This window comes from Myodes glareolus, chromosome 11 (genome assembly GCF_982192425.1).
Source record: "Myodes glareolus chromosome 11, mMyoGla1.1, whole genome shotgun sequence".
In the NCBI taxonomy this organism is placed as follows: domain Eukaryota; kingdom Metazoa; phylum Chordata; class Mammalia; order Rodentia; family Cricetidae; genus Myodes; species Myodes glareolus.
The window spans coordinates 81759163-81773708 of NC_142036.1; the positions used below are offsets into that span (position 1 = coordinate 81759163).

General features: G+C 42.3%; 1 protein-coding gene across 1 annotated transcript in view; it reads right to left on the reverse strand.

Moving 5' to 3' along the window:
• Positions 1-14546, reverse strand: part of Dock4 (dedicator of cytokinesis 4) — a 392500-nt gene that overhangs the window by 283531 nt on the left and 94423 nt on the right.

Sequence of the window (14546 nt, forward strand, 5' to 3'; positions counted from 1 at the left end):
TCTGGCATGCAAACTGTCAATAAAATCTAGCTACAAAGTCACATCTAATTGATCCTTGACAGGGTGTGTTTTGAGCCAAGGCCATCTTGCTCAAGCACAGCAGATGTGGACTCTGAAGCCCATGTGGAAGGATTTCAGCAACAAGAGATTAGAAAGGGGTTGTGCCAGAGTCCAGCCCTGCATTAGAACCTTAGAGAGGAAGCCAAAGAACACAGAAGGACTGGAGTCTCCAACAGGCAATGACAAACTCCACCAATGGAAGGGAGGGAAGGAGGGAGGAAGGGAGGGAGGGAGGAAGGCAGGGAGGGAGGGAGGGAGGGAGAGAGAGAGAGAGAGAGAGAGAGAGAGAGAGAGAGAGAGAGAGAGAGAGCTAGCAGGCATGTGACAGAATATGAAGGAAGACATTAGTTAACAACACTGTGTACTGAACTCCAGCAAAAGAGGAAAAAATGGTAGAAAACCCTTGAAAACCCTCTGGATTCTGGCCCTGCCTTCTGTGGTGCAGACATGGAGGCTCACCACACTGGGGCTGAGGTCAACTATTTCGTTTTTAATGTTGCTTAAATTGATGGGCAAGAAGCGAATTTTGGATTGAAGTTCCAATACATGTTTTTTCTTCAAGTACAGACATTCAGGAAAAATAAGAAGGCACAGGCAATTCTAGGTAACACAAATTACAAAACATTTTAAAATGTAATTTTGCATTCTGAAAGGTCCCTTTATGATCTTTTAAAAGGTGAGATGCTTATAGACTTTAAAAAAAATGTATCTACTAAATATTTAATGGAGTCTCTCAAGGTCTTTCTTTAAAAAAACATGCAGGATAGTTATTTGCATATGTAATACAAATGGAAATCACCACGTTCTTGGTGAAAAGTCCCCAAACTTATGTCAGATTAGTCTGCTTCCTGTTTCTATAAAGTAATGACTGGATACTTACAAAGAAAGTGTTTGATTTACTGCATACGTCTGGAGGTTCAAGAGCTAAGCATTGTCTTGGATCTGGAAAACTGTCAGATAACAAGATAACCATGGAAGTGCGGAAGTGTGTAAGACGGAAAGAACATGTGGTCAGGGGCTGAAGTCCCACTATTCCTAACTCAATCCTTCCCCTATTCCCCCAAAACCTAATGATCTCTTACACCTCCCACTATCCCTTAACCTCACCATGCTAAGAACCAGACTTCCAGCACATTTACTCTTGGGGTAAGTGTTAATCATATTTAAACTGAAGTGGGATGGTACATGTTTATAGTCCCAACATTCTGGAGACAGAGGCTGGAGGGTTGCTCCAAGATCATGGTCAACCTGGGCTATAACAATACAAGGCAAAACAAAGTAAGTGAACAAGTTAAACTATAGTGCACAAGTCTCACAAGATAAAACACAAAACAAAGCATGTGTGTGAAGGCCAGAGCACACTTCAGACCCTGGCCCTCACCTTGCTACCTTTCCAGCTTGTTTAAGTCAGGGTTCAGGGTCTCTTCTCTGGGTAAGCCAGACTAGCTGGGTCAGAAACTTCTGAAAGATGCCCTTATCTACCTCCGACCTTCCTGCACTGGTGGGATGAAATTACAGATGTGTGGACTGTATGACTGTATGTGTCATCATTAGTCTGGTGCCACAGGTTTTCATCCACTGAGCCATCTGCTTAGCACCTCAGGCAGGTTCTTCAGTGTCTGTGTGTGTCAGTTTCCTTGACGCTAAAATGAGAATGTGCGAATGTTATACCACACCAAAGTTTTGGTGTTTGTTTGGGTTTTACTTTTCTTTTCTTCCTCCCTCCCTCCCTCCCTCCCTCCCTCCCTCCCTCCCTCTTTCTTTCTCTCTCTCTCTCTCTCTCTCTCTCTCTCTTTCTTTCTTTCTTTCTTTCTTTCTTTCTGGCCTGGACCTGCTTTATTGTGCACCTGTAGCATTCTCTGACCTCATGACCACACCTTAAGCTGCTAAGTGGCAGCCAGGCACTCTGCCTTATGGCTCTGACTGTTGGCTCTGCCCCCTTTTCTGGTCCATGAGAGCCAACTCTTAAGCCCCTGGGCCTGCTGAGAGCTGTGTTTAACTGGGAGCTGAGATAAACCCAGAGCTGCATTTAATGGCCCCAGCACTAGGGAGTTGGTTCCCACACTGTGGCAGTCATTTTTATTTAGCTTGCATTTCTACTTAGCATGTCGGTTATTCAAGTGTTCTGTTGCACAGCAGAGCCTCTTAAAGAATCCTTATCCATTGTCTTTCTCTCCCACCCCACTTTCAGTTTTCTCAGGCCCTAGGTGGAAATTCAGGCCCCACATTGGGCACCATTTGTCTTTGCTTTTTCTTTGAGCTGCCAACCAGCTCCCAAATAAAGACACAGAGACTCATCATTAATTATGAATGCTCAACCTTAGCCTAGGTTTGTCTGACTAGCTTTTTTTTTAATTTAATTTAGCCTTTTTCTATTCATTTAGGCTCTGGGTTTTTTACCTTGCTTTCATTCTGTGTGTCCTACTTTCCTGCTCCGTCTGTGTCTGTCTAGCTGGCCCCTAGCATCTCTCTAGTGTCTCTATTTCTTTCTTCTCCCCTTTTCAAGCCTAAATTCCTCCTCATCCTTACATTCCCTGCCAGGAAGTCCCAGCTATCTCTCTTCCTTCAATATTGGCCATTCAGCTGTTTATTAAACCAATCAGTTCCCTTAGGCAGGCAAGGTAAAATAACATCACATCTTGACATAGATAAGTATTCCACAACATAAATAAATGCAACACATCTTCGCATAGCTAAACAAATATTCCTCAACAGTGGAAGACATACTGGGCTTCAAAGACTGGATTCTAAGAAAAAATGAAAAAATACAAAATATTAACAATTTAACAAAGATTATTCATTGGAATGACAACATTTTGGGCACAAAGTTCAATTATACATTAGGATTAGTTTTATCTGTCTCTCCATGTTTCCTTAGTTTAGGGAATATAAAGACTTGCATGCAACTCTCATTTCACTTCTCTTGGATAAGTTAGCTTTAGAAAGTCAATCCTTGCAGCTAGAGCTCCCCCACCTTTCCTTCTCGAGGGACTCTTAATTTATTGTCTTGGAATAAGAACAACTTTGCTGTATCTGATCAATACAGATCAAGGCAATTGAATTCCCATTCACCAATACATTCACTATGCACACACGCATGCACGTGTGTGTGTGTGTGTGTGCATGTGCACATACACACCAACACCACCACCACTACCATCAACACAGTTTTTCCATTTTTACAAACATTTTTAGTGTTTTCAAGAATGTTAAGTTTAAAATCAATAATGTTGATTTATATTCATAGTTCTTTCCAAGGTGTTCAATAATGAAGACTAAAATATGTGTTGTTAAATTAAACATTAAACACCTTGCCTAATCTTTGAAAACTAGTGTCAGAGGCCCCCAGATGAGGGTGTGTGATCCACCCCAAGGCAGAGGATATTCTTAGAGCCCTCTGGAGATTCCGACTTAGTCTTTCCAGGAGGTCGTAGCTGCTAGTGTCAGAGTAGAGACAATGAGTCTATCATGTAAGTAAATGCATAATTATCATGATAAGTGTTGAAAAAGAATGACAGGATGGAATTAGAGGTTCTACAAGATAAAAATAAAATACAAATTATGATATAAAAACTTGAACTCTGGCAGTTTAGCTGATCTTAATTATATTTGAAGATGTTGGTGGGGAGAAATCCTATAATTTAAGCCTAGGCATATAGCCTGGCAGTAGAGAGCTTTCCTAGCATGTATAAGGCCATAGGTTGGGGATCCAGCAATGTTAGGAGGGAAACAAAACTATGGTGTATCTTGAAGACACCCTGTAGATAAGATGGGTAGCTTATTTTTGTATTACACTATTTCTCTTATATAAACATGTTTTCATAAGGGAGAATCTAAATGAAAATTCCAACTCTAGAATATTCATTCTAGAAATGAATGAATCATTCCTGAAATGATCCAACTATCTTGTAGCACAGATAATAAAATGTCAGAGATAGATATTGGGGTCCAACCTGAAAGCCAGGAAAAGAAAGCAGTCCAGCCGCTATAGGAGTCTTACCTCTACCAAGGCTGGATGACCACAGACTAAGCAGACAGCCTCTCCATCCTCTCACTTTATAGTCCCTGTAGTGCTGGGATTAAGGGTGTATGACTCCCTAGTACAGGGATTAAAGGTGTAGGCCACCACCACTTGGATTTATTTCTGCATTGATCTTGTGTAGCCCAGGGTGGCCTTGAACTCACAGAGATCCATCTGACTCTTGCCTCCCAAATCCTGGATTTAAAGGTATATGTCACCATTCCCTGACCTCTAGAGGCTTTAACTTTGCCTCGAGACTTCAGGCAAGATTTATTTATCAAAATACAAATAATATAGCACTACATTGTCTGAACATATTCATCATCTTTTAAAATATAGGAAAAGGAAAGCCTCTCTGGTCTCTTTAAAATTGAAAACAGTTCTGTAAACTGCACCAAAGGCAGATGGATCAGGTTTCGAAAAGAAGGTTGCATATATACATGCTCATTTGGGAAGATGGGGCAGATTCTTTTTCATGGGGAGAAGAGAATAACACATTTGGATTCCAGAAGCTCTATTTGAATCAGCTCTAAACACAGTGTGTGGAGCGGAGCAGTCATCAGCGAGCCATGAGGGACGGCTTCACTGTGACCACTGGGAAGGATTTCAGTACTCAACTGTCTGTTCATCTAAGTCCCCGTCTGATAGACAAAACCACAGCATTCCGGTGGCTCAAGGACCTCAGAGTGAGAGTGTCTGTCAGAACTGTCTCCAGACTCCTCCCCAGGACTCCCTGGACCATCTGGCACAAGCTCATCAAACACCATCATCCAAGAGCCTGCAACTGCTCTGCAAACTGCGGGCTTGGGAGACCTTACTCTGGTACAGCTCTCAGTGATAAAGGAAAGGCAGTTGGTTTTAGATTAAAAAGGGGGGGCAATGGAGGAGTGTTCCCTTTACCCCACAACCTGTCCAGCATAAGTTGTCATCAGGGTTTTTGATCTTGTCCATTCTTACAGGTATAAGATGGAATCTCAGAGTTGTTTTGATTTGCATTTCTCTGATGACTAAAGATGCTGAGCATTTCCTTAAGTGTCTTTCAGCCATTTTAGATTCCTCTGCTGAGAGTTCTCTGTTTAGGTCTGTACTCCATTTTTTTTTATTATTGAATTACTTGTTCTTTTGATGACCAATTTCTTGAGTTCTTTGTATATTTTGGAGATCAGTCCTCTGTCTGATGTGGGGTTGGTGAAGATATTTTTTCATTCTGTAGGTTGTCATTTTGTCTTGTTGACCGTGTCCTTTACTCTACAGAAGCTTTTCTACACACACATACACATACACACACACACCCATGCACACATTCATAGTATTTTAACATCAGCCCCTAAAAAGATTATCATGGATTGGGGAAATCAGGCAAAGAGAAGATGTCTGGGTAGGTCTTCTGTACTCTGAGGACGACCATCAGTGCGCCCATCCTCCTGAACTGAAAGGCTTCTACTCTATTCAAGGCTAACCCTAAAATAAATAATCTTGCTGTGTGGACATTGCCAAGAGACCCAGTCACAGCTGCATGGCAACAACTTCCCACACAGTCAGTGCCATGTCTCCATGCTGAAAGAGTACCCAAGACTCCAACTGGAAAAAAAATAAAACTCAAGACAACCCAGCGATTCTACAACACAGGAAGAGCAGAGGGTATTCTTATGACGTTGCTAAGGTCTCTGTTCACGTGGAGAAGCAAATTCAAACCCATCAGAGCTAAGGATGACTGTGCTCCTGAAATGGAAATTACCACTAAGCCATTATCTCTGTATACTGTGAAAGTATCAAGAACCGAAAAGCAACCAGCAGGTGAAGCATATTTTATAACCTTCCGGTCTGCGCTGAGCATCAGAAGACAGACGCAGGCTCATGCTCACCTTCTTCTACCCATGTTAGCAGGTCGCCCCACTTTCTGTATGAGATGTTCTCATTCTCTCACAAGATGCCCTCATACACACAGGTGTGTGCTCTTCAAAATGCTAAGAGGAGCTTTAAATACCAGTGTTCATGGGTCTAGGACCACACTCAGCCTTATCCCCAATGCCTGTCGCCCTACACCAAAGGTGGATGTCCAAACTTTGTTTAATAAATAAAGATGCAAGGATTATCAGGGACCATTTCTTTGCCTGGTGCCTCACTGCAAATATTCATGGCCTGTCTACTATTCATCTCCCATAAAGCCTAGCTGCACACCGGCTTGTCATCTGCCAAGAAATAAATCAGTACCTACCGGGGAGTAAGCCCTAATTTAAAGGTGCTCACGTTAAAACTTTTTAATGCCCTCAACAACCCCGTGGGATAGCTTTAACCAATACTTTATAGCATATAAAAGTGTTAGTGTTGATTATGTGCCCATAAAACAGCTTCCCACGGGGTTGGCATGTTATTTCCATCACATGATGTCAGGCATTGAAGAACTCTAGCAACAACGGGAAGGACAGGCTTCCGGGTTTGTCCTTGTATCTGCACAATGACTCACTCTGGGCCTGAAACACCATGTCTTTTCAAAGCAGGGTCTCAAGACCTCAAGTGAAAACCAGTTTCTCCAGGGGCTCTAGCAGTGTGAACCAGCTAGAGATGCCCCTGCCGCAAAGGGGCAGCGATTTGCATTAAACTCCTCTTGTGTTCTCTTTAACATGCCCAAGAGGCAGCGGTAGATCAGAAAGCCATAATCACAATTTCAGTTTTGAAATTACACTGTCCTCCTTCCCCAGGGAGATGGAAGGAAAAGCACAGGCAGCAGGCCCTGGGCACCAGCAAATGACATCTATGCACACCTCAGGGTGTAAAGGAGGCTTCGTTCTACTCTCAGTGGGCATCCCGGAGGAGTCGATGAATACAGAAACCTCCATACACCTGGGTGTTGTAGGAAATCCAAGTGCCCTTTATCAACACAAGATTTGCCTTCTTTTGTCTCACATTGTGGAAGATTTGGGGGCCTGTGGAGATAATGACATCAGGAGCCAGAACAGAAAGTAAGCCAAACCAGGCAGGGGTGTGTGGCTGCATCCTTTAAAAGGCAGACAGTCACACGGGTGCTTGAAAGACAGGAGTGGGAACAGTCTTACTCAGAAATTGTGCCATGGTCTCCCGGTCACAAGTAAACATGAACTGGCATCCATTACTTGTACCGTCTCCCAATGCCGTCTCCACCTCTCATCCCCCAGAAATCACTACCCTAGTTAATACTGCAATTAATTCTCTCTGGACAATTAACTTTTTCAAAGTATCATTTAAGCTAGCATACAAATCATCACTAATAAACTCCTCGTGGAAATGATTTACTCGCTAATAGAGTCGATTAAATTTACCGTCACCCAGTTTTTAGAGGGAAGAAAGTCTTCTATTGCTGTACGCACACTGGCGTCTATTGGTTGTTTCACACACAAATCAAAGAGACAAATTTAAACAGGAATGTTTCCAAGCATGCCTGCAGTGAGCTGGCAGTCAGCAAAGATACTATTTCTTTTAAATGAAAAAGAGGCTCTACCAGCAAAACTCTCTTTCAGTAAGAACATTACTACTGTAATATTAAGACCACTCCCAAAACAAGCAGCTCCCCAAAACATCTACCAATTCCATCCCAAGCTTTAGGAACAGACTGTGCTGTCACCATCTAAAGTAAATGCAACTTAATATAAACTGTGATGTTAAAATTTCTATTAAAATTTATAATAAGAAATTGATCTACCAGATCTTTATGTTCTTATTTTTTAAAAGTATGGCTCTCTGACATGTAAAAGAAAACAAAAGAGACTAAAAATGATTGTGTGTTAAATTTTACGAACCAGTAAGTGCCATTCTCAACTTAGCAGGGCCCAGTGAGCCTGGATGCTCTAAGGCTAACAAGGTCTTTAACAAGAAGCAGAAAAGCAAGGGGAAGCAGCAGAGACAGAGGGGCACATGGTTCTGCTGTCAACACATCAATAGTGCCTTTCATCGATGCGTCTGTGGTCTTTACCTTAGGAACAACTTATCACCCAGTTAATCTCCCCAAGTAAAACAACCCTTTCTTCAGTTGCAGAAGTACTGGTCTGCAATACTTTGACTTATTCGTCAGAACACAGAAAACAGGGCAGTAGTAATCCGATCAGGGATGGGCTCTGGGGAGTTTCTGTTCTGACACAGTGGCAAGCCTTCCAGGATAGACCAAAGGTTGTGGAACATGAGGAACAGAACTGAACTTTGGCAAGCCTCCTCTTCTCAATGGACAGTTTCTATCAAATGGAGATCACGTTAGGCTAAAACATTTTCCAACAACTGAGTTTATACCCCAGGAATCTCCAGGTGACAGCAGTACCACAAGTCGGAGAAGGGTGTTTCTTGAGTTAGGCGACCTGAGCTATAGCTCACCTGAAAGACAGAATCATAACAACTGTCTAATAAGAGGATGCATACCTAAAGGAGAAAGAAACTTTATCATATTTTTTATGATAAAAAAAATAACAAGTTTGGCAACAGAAAGATGTTCGGAAGCGAAAGCTGACCAAGGTGTGAGCGTTCATTTGGTTAGACACCAGGAGCTTTCGAGGAGCAACAGTGGCCGGTGAGCAGCCTTGAAAGCCTGCTGTCACATGTGGTCAGTCATGCTTTCCAATTACTGAGAGTCTTTGTTCTGGAGTAAGAGCACCTTAGAGTCAACAGCAGGCAGCCCAATGGTGCTGAGACCGTCAGCTCAAAACCAATGACGACCAATGACGATAAACATCCACCGTGACCTAAAGGCAAAAGAGGAGGTGGGGGGAGGCTTTCAGTTCCCACAAAAAATATTTACATCTACTTTGAAACAAAAGAGGAAATTGTATGCAGGAGACACAAGGGGTTGGAACCTCAACGTTTTAGTCAGTGAAGAGGGAGATTGTGTAGCTAACTAGCCCTTGATAGTTGCCGACATCATCTGACTGCTGCTGTGGACAGAAAATGCAGCCAGTACTCACAGAAGCCTTCCTTGTCCTGGTAAGAATGGTGATGAATCCGTTGCTTCTTCGCCAACCCATGATGCTAACCTCGGAGACTTTCACTAAGTTCCATCACGTGAGCAGAGACAAAATCAAAGCAAGAAGTTTGGGAAAAGCAAACCGGAAAACATTTCCCCAAATTCCCTTAAGGAAACTGAATTTAGGGGTTCCCAATAATTAAAGAGAGAAATGTGGGTATAATAAGGTCTCTCTGAAGTGAGTTCTTCAACTGTACAAAACTGTGTATAGAAAATTTTAGGTTATCACCATCCCATCTCACATCATGTACTAATTTTTTTTCTTTCTTTTCTTTTTCCCTCCCAAAATAGGGATTCTCTGTGTAACAGTCCTGGCTATCTTGGAATTCACTCTGTAGACCAGGCTGACCTTGACCTCACTGAGATCCACCTGCCTCTGCCTCCTGAGTACTGGGATTAAAGGCGTGCATGTGCCGCCACCATCATCATGTATTAATTTTATTGTGTTATGTGGCCCTGGAATCAGAATCAAGTTTTTCCACTCACCTTTGTGTGCTGGATAAATGCCTAACACCTTTAAACTCTACCCACTAGCCAAGACAGTGTTAAATGTCAATGAGATACTACAAAATAAAATGAGATTTGACGTTGGCTGGACCCAAAGCCAAAAATACTACAGCTTAGCAAAGATCCAGGTGAGGCTATAAGGGAAGTTACAGTCTGAGAGAGCAGGGAGGGGGCAACGGAAGACTGTGGCAACGGACCAGGAACCCGCTTCCTGTGTCATCTACAGAGGAAGAAGCATCAAGTCTGCTTTAGAGTCTGAGAGGCAAGACTCCAGGTGGAGCTTCAGTCTGGGAAATGGAACGAGGGGCAGCCAGGAAGAAGAGAGCCTTCTACAGAAAGCAGGGTTCCAGCATAGAACACACACACAGTTTACAGGGTACATAGACATGCACAGAAATGGAACATTACCACCGAAGCACTAACTTGACCCAGGGAAAGAGAAGCTGAGAAACAGAACCTAACCAGTAAACTGGAAGAATCTTGGAGCGTACCAGGCCTAACACCATCAAATAGGGATTTATGAATGTCCTTGGCTACAAAAAGCATTGCTTCCTCAGGGAACATGTGAACACAGAAAGCCTTTAAACAGTGGTTCTCAGCCTTCCAAACACTGCGACCCTTTAACACAGTTCCTCATATGCAGGGCCATATTTCTACACGGTGTGAGAGCCAGGCTCTAGAGCTATAGGGCCCACCTAAGGTGGTCACCAGCCCTACAGACAGGCTGTCACTGCCCCAACAAAAGGTCAGGATGTTGTTGCTCCTTTCTTTGTAATTTAGAGGAGGCCTTATAGAGATGCTGATTCAAGCCTACGTGACAGCTAGCATACACAGCAGACAGGTAGATGCGTGACAAAACGCCATTCACCTGGTTACCTAGGAGACAGGTCTGGTGTATTTTCCCACTCAATTCATGTGTTGGTATAAAAGCTGTTTAGAGAATAAACGAGGTGAATTCTTCAGGATGTGAACTCAGGACTTCATGAGGGACCACTGAGAATCTCCCTCCCAATTAAGCCATGTGAGCTGTGTCTTTATTTCCGTCTCCTCCACGCCGGTCAAGAGAGAGAGAGTTTATGTTGGGGTCTGGTCTAGAGAAACAATTTATGGTCCAGGCTAGAATTGGGCCCCGACACTCATGTTGTGATCTCACCCATGAAATTATTTCATTGCTACATCATAACTGTAATCCGGCTACTGTTATAAACTGTGATGTAAATGCTTGATATGCAGGATACTCGGCAAGTGACTCCAGAAGGGGCTGTGACCCGCTAGTTAAAGATCACTGCTTAAAAGGCTCTGTGTAAAAGGATAAGAAGAATCAGGGCTGATCCACTGGCCGTTGATAATCCTTGTATATACCAAATAGGTTTTGAATAATGTGTTTTAGCAACATGCTTATTGGGGAATCCTTTTGCTATTCTGATCAGCATTGGTCACAATGACCACACAAGTGTATATATGGATAGGTGTTTCCAAAGGTCACTTCCAGGCCTTTGATGGCAGTATATTACAACCTTTCATCACTGGGTGGGAGTCCTAAGTCACAAGGGCAGAGGTTTGCCCTGGGAAGCTGATTTTTTTCCGGTGGAATCCCAGTGATTCTGTTGTGGATTTTAGCATCAACAACTGTCGTATGACCAGGATGCGAAAATGTGACACATAAGGTGGTCTTGCAGGAAACATGCTGCTTTTCGGATGCCTGACAGCTCAAATGTTGCCACACGCCACAGTTATTGCAGAGTGTGAGGATCAGAAAGCATCAAAGGGAAAGTCATGAGCGCAAGAAATGCAAATATGATCTCCACCTCTCTGCTCCAAGTCTACAAAAATAAACTATTTGCTGCTATAGTAAAATATGTATTTTGTAATTATATATATATATACATATAATTGTATTAAATGTTCTTGAGTAGTGAGTTTTTGTTAAATGTGTAGATAAATAAATAAATAATAAAATAATAAAATGATAGAGCACAACTTGAGAAAAGTACTGGGCTTCAGTTAACATATGATAAATTTTAAATAATATAAGAAGACTTTCATAACACTGAAAAAGAGAAATTCGTCTTCTTCAAGCATGGTACCTTTGAGTACAGCCTAGAAGAGCGAATCAATGAGCCCACAGAAATACCAGCAGAGGCAAACACTGGTGAGTTCTGGGGTTCCCATATCTAAGTAGGACGACCACACACTGTCCCCTCTAACAGTGACTCCTTATGCTAAGAGGGGAAAATAGTTTATTGTGTGACTTAACACAATTGATAATTATGCATTTATTTGTTTGCTCAAGGAACGACTGTCCCTTGTACTTCACTGTAAAGTCCCATAAGGTCAGAGAAGGTGAAGTTGTGCCCCCCACTCAGCAGCTCTCATTGCATACAGTGGGCATTCAGTACGCTGAAAGGTCGGCTGGCTGAGATCATGAATAAACTGACTTGTCTTCCAGGTTCCCAGGCCTTATTACACACATACATCATTCAAGAAAAACTTCCTTTCAGTCAAGCACATAGACCAAGAAAAAAAACAAAAAAACAAAAGAGGAAAATTACAACACTCCTAAAGACAAAAATAAGCAAATAAAAAACATCAAGTTGGGTGCAGAGACTCTATAATATGCATATGTAAGGAAACTACATACAATAGGATACCTAGCTTAAATGGACACAGAATGAGAAACAACTAGCCACTCCCATATTTATAGACACATTTGTTAATATTTGAATTCATTAACATATTGCTAATGACATAAATGTCGGAAACTCTTTTTTAAAATATGTGAAAAAATAATGAATAGGTTTGTTTTTGTGAAATGATTGCATAAGTCAAATTCTAACATATTTTCAAAACAATAATTTATAAATAGTATTTTATTCTATTAATGTTCAAAGTTACAACAATTTTACAATCATATCCCTATTTTTAGGCTGAAATAGTTTAACAAAAATAAATGCTGGCAATAAAAGTGAGCTAAGTTTCAAACTTACATATGCCAACTCTCAGACTTCCTCCTAACTGCTCACGAGGAATACTAAGCCAGAAGCATTTTATATTCCTGCTAGCTACCACTGAGCTACTAGAAGTCATGAGAAACAACAGAAGAATTAGGCAAGGGAAGTTAATTTGAGGGTTACTCTTTTGAGATCTCCTGTGCTCCCCTGAGAGTCAGTGGAGACTAGATAGATACTCATTTTGACAGGGAGTTAATACAATCGACAGTGTGTCCATTCCCTTTGGGAAGAAGACAGAATATGGTTATTTAATACAGTTGACAGTGTGACCACTCCCTTTGGGAAGAAGACAGAACATCTATAGCGCAGTGATTCATTTGCCAGCAGAGAGAAGTGCCTATGGAAACTTCCAGTGTTTTCCCACCTACCACTCCAGCCTGGAGAACCGCAACTTACCATTCACTGAAGAGCCCTTATTGCTCGTCCCTGCTTCTGAGGAAAGCTTTTTCCAATTGTCCACTAAATAGACTGTCTATGCACTTAACTTCGCTGCCACTCAACATCCGGGATTATATAGATCAAAATTATCTGTTCACCTCTTTCTCCTCCACTGGATTCAGAGCTCAGAGAATTCCAGAACCTTACCATGTCTCTCCCACATCTCAGGTCAAACACAGTACACATTCTAATGGCTACCAAGGGCAAAGAAGAAGTCAGAAACTTATGAGTAATAAAACCATGAAGGCAACAAGATGGCTGAAAAATTTCCACCAAGCATGACTGTTCCAGGAATCCATACAGTAAAAGAAAAGACCTGACTCGTTCAAGTTGTTCTCTGACCTCCACATGTGCAAATGCACCCACACATGACCTCCACATGTGCACAACGGCATGAATGCACCCCACATGAGAGCATAACATTTTAAAAAAACAAATACATAAATTTTCAGAAATTTTTAAAATGTTGATGTGTATGGGTGTTTTGCTGCATTATGTCTATGTACCACATACATACGTGGTGCCCACAGGAGCTATAAGAGGGTATTGGCTTCACTGAGACTCAATGAAGTTCACAGATGGTTGTGAGCTGCCATGGAGGTGCTGGGAATCAAACCAGGTCCTGGGAAAGAGAAGCTAGCATTCTTAACAGCTGAGCCATGGCTGCAGCTCCTAAATAAATAAAACTTAGAAAAATAAAAGCAGTATTTCTGTGCACTGCTACAGATCTGGGTAAACAAATGGACAGAACGGGAAGGATGGCCCACTGTGCAAGCACTGGGGACCCCAAAATCCAGGTACAGGAGCAGTATATACAGTTTAAGGCTGGAGAGAAAAACCAGTGAACCTGGGAGGTTGCTGACCAGTCCGCCCAACTGAGTTGGTAAGTCCAAGTTTAGTGAGAGGCTCTGTCTCAGAAATAAGGTGGAGAGCAATCAAAAAGGCCAAACAATATCTACCTCTAGCCTCCACACATATATTCACACACACACACACACACACACACACACACACACACACACTATACCAACTGAAAAGAGCACGGAGAACACACTTCTCTGTGAAGAATGGCTCATATCCTACATTCTGACCTTTGAATGCAGACTTCGATCACCAAGTGCACAGACAGCACTGAGAAGTCTCCAGGGACGAGGCAGCCATCTACGGTCAGAGTCCTCTAAGACTGAATTCAGAGGGCTATGTGGAAGGACGGGAGAAGAAACACAGAGTGGAAAGAAGCTCACTTGGAGCAGCACGTGGGTTTATTTAATTTTTAATTGAAAAGGAACCGCATATGGGGCAGAATGGCCATGAACTCTTGGTCCCCCTGCCTCCTCCTCCCAAGGGCTAGGCATGTTGCACTGAACCCTTAGAAGCACCACTTCTAAAGATGAGAATTATCATGTTGAACAATCCACAAACACACATAAAAGCCATCTGCTCAGAATTAACAGGCAACCTCATCACAGGCAGACAGACCACCAATCTAAATTCTGCTGCATTATGCCCGGGTGCAGTGATAGTG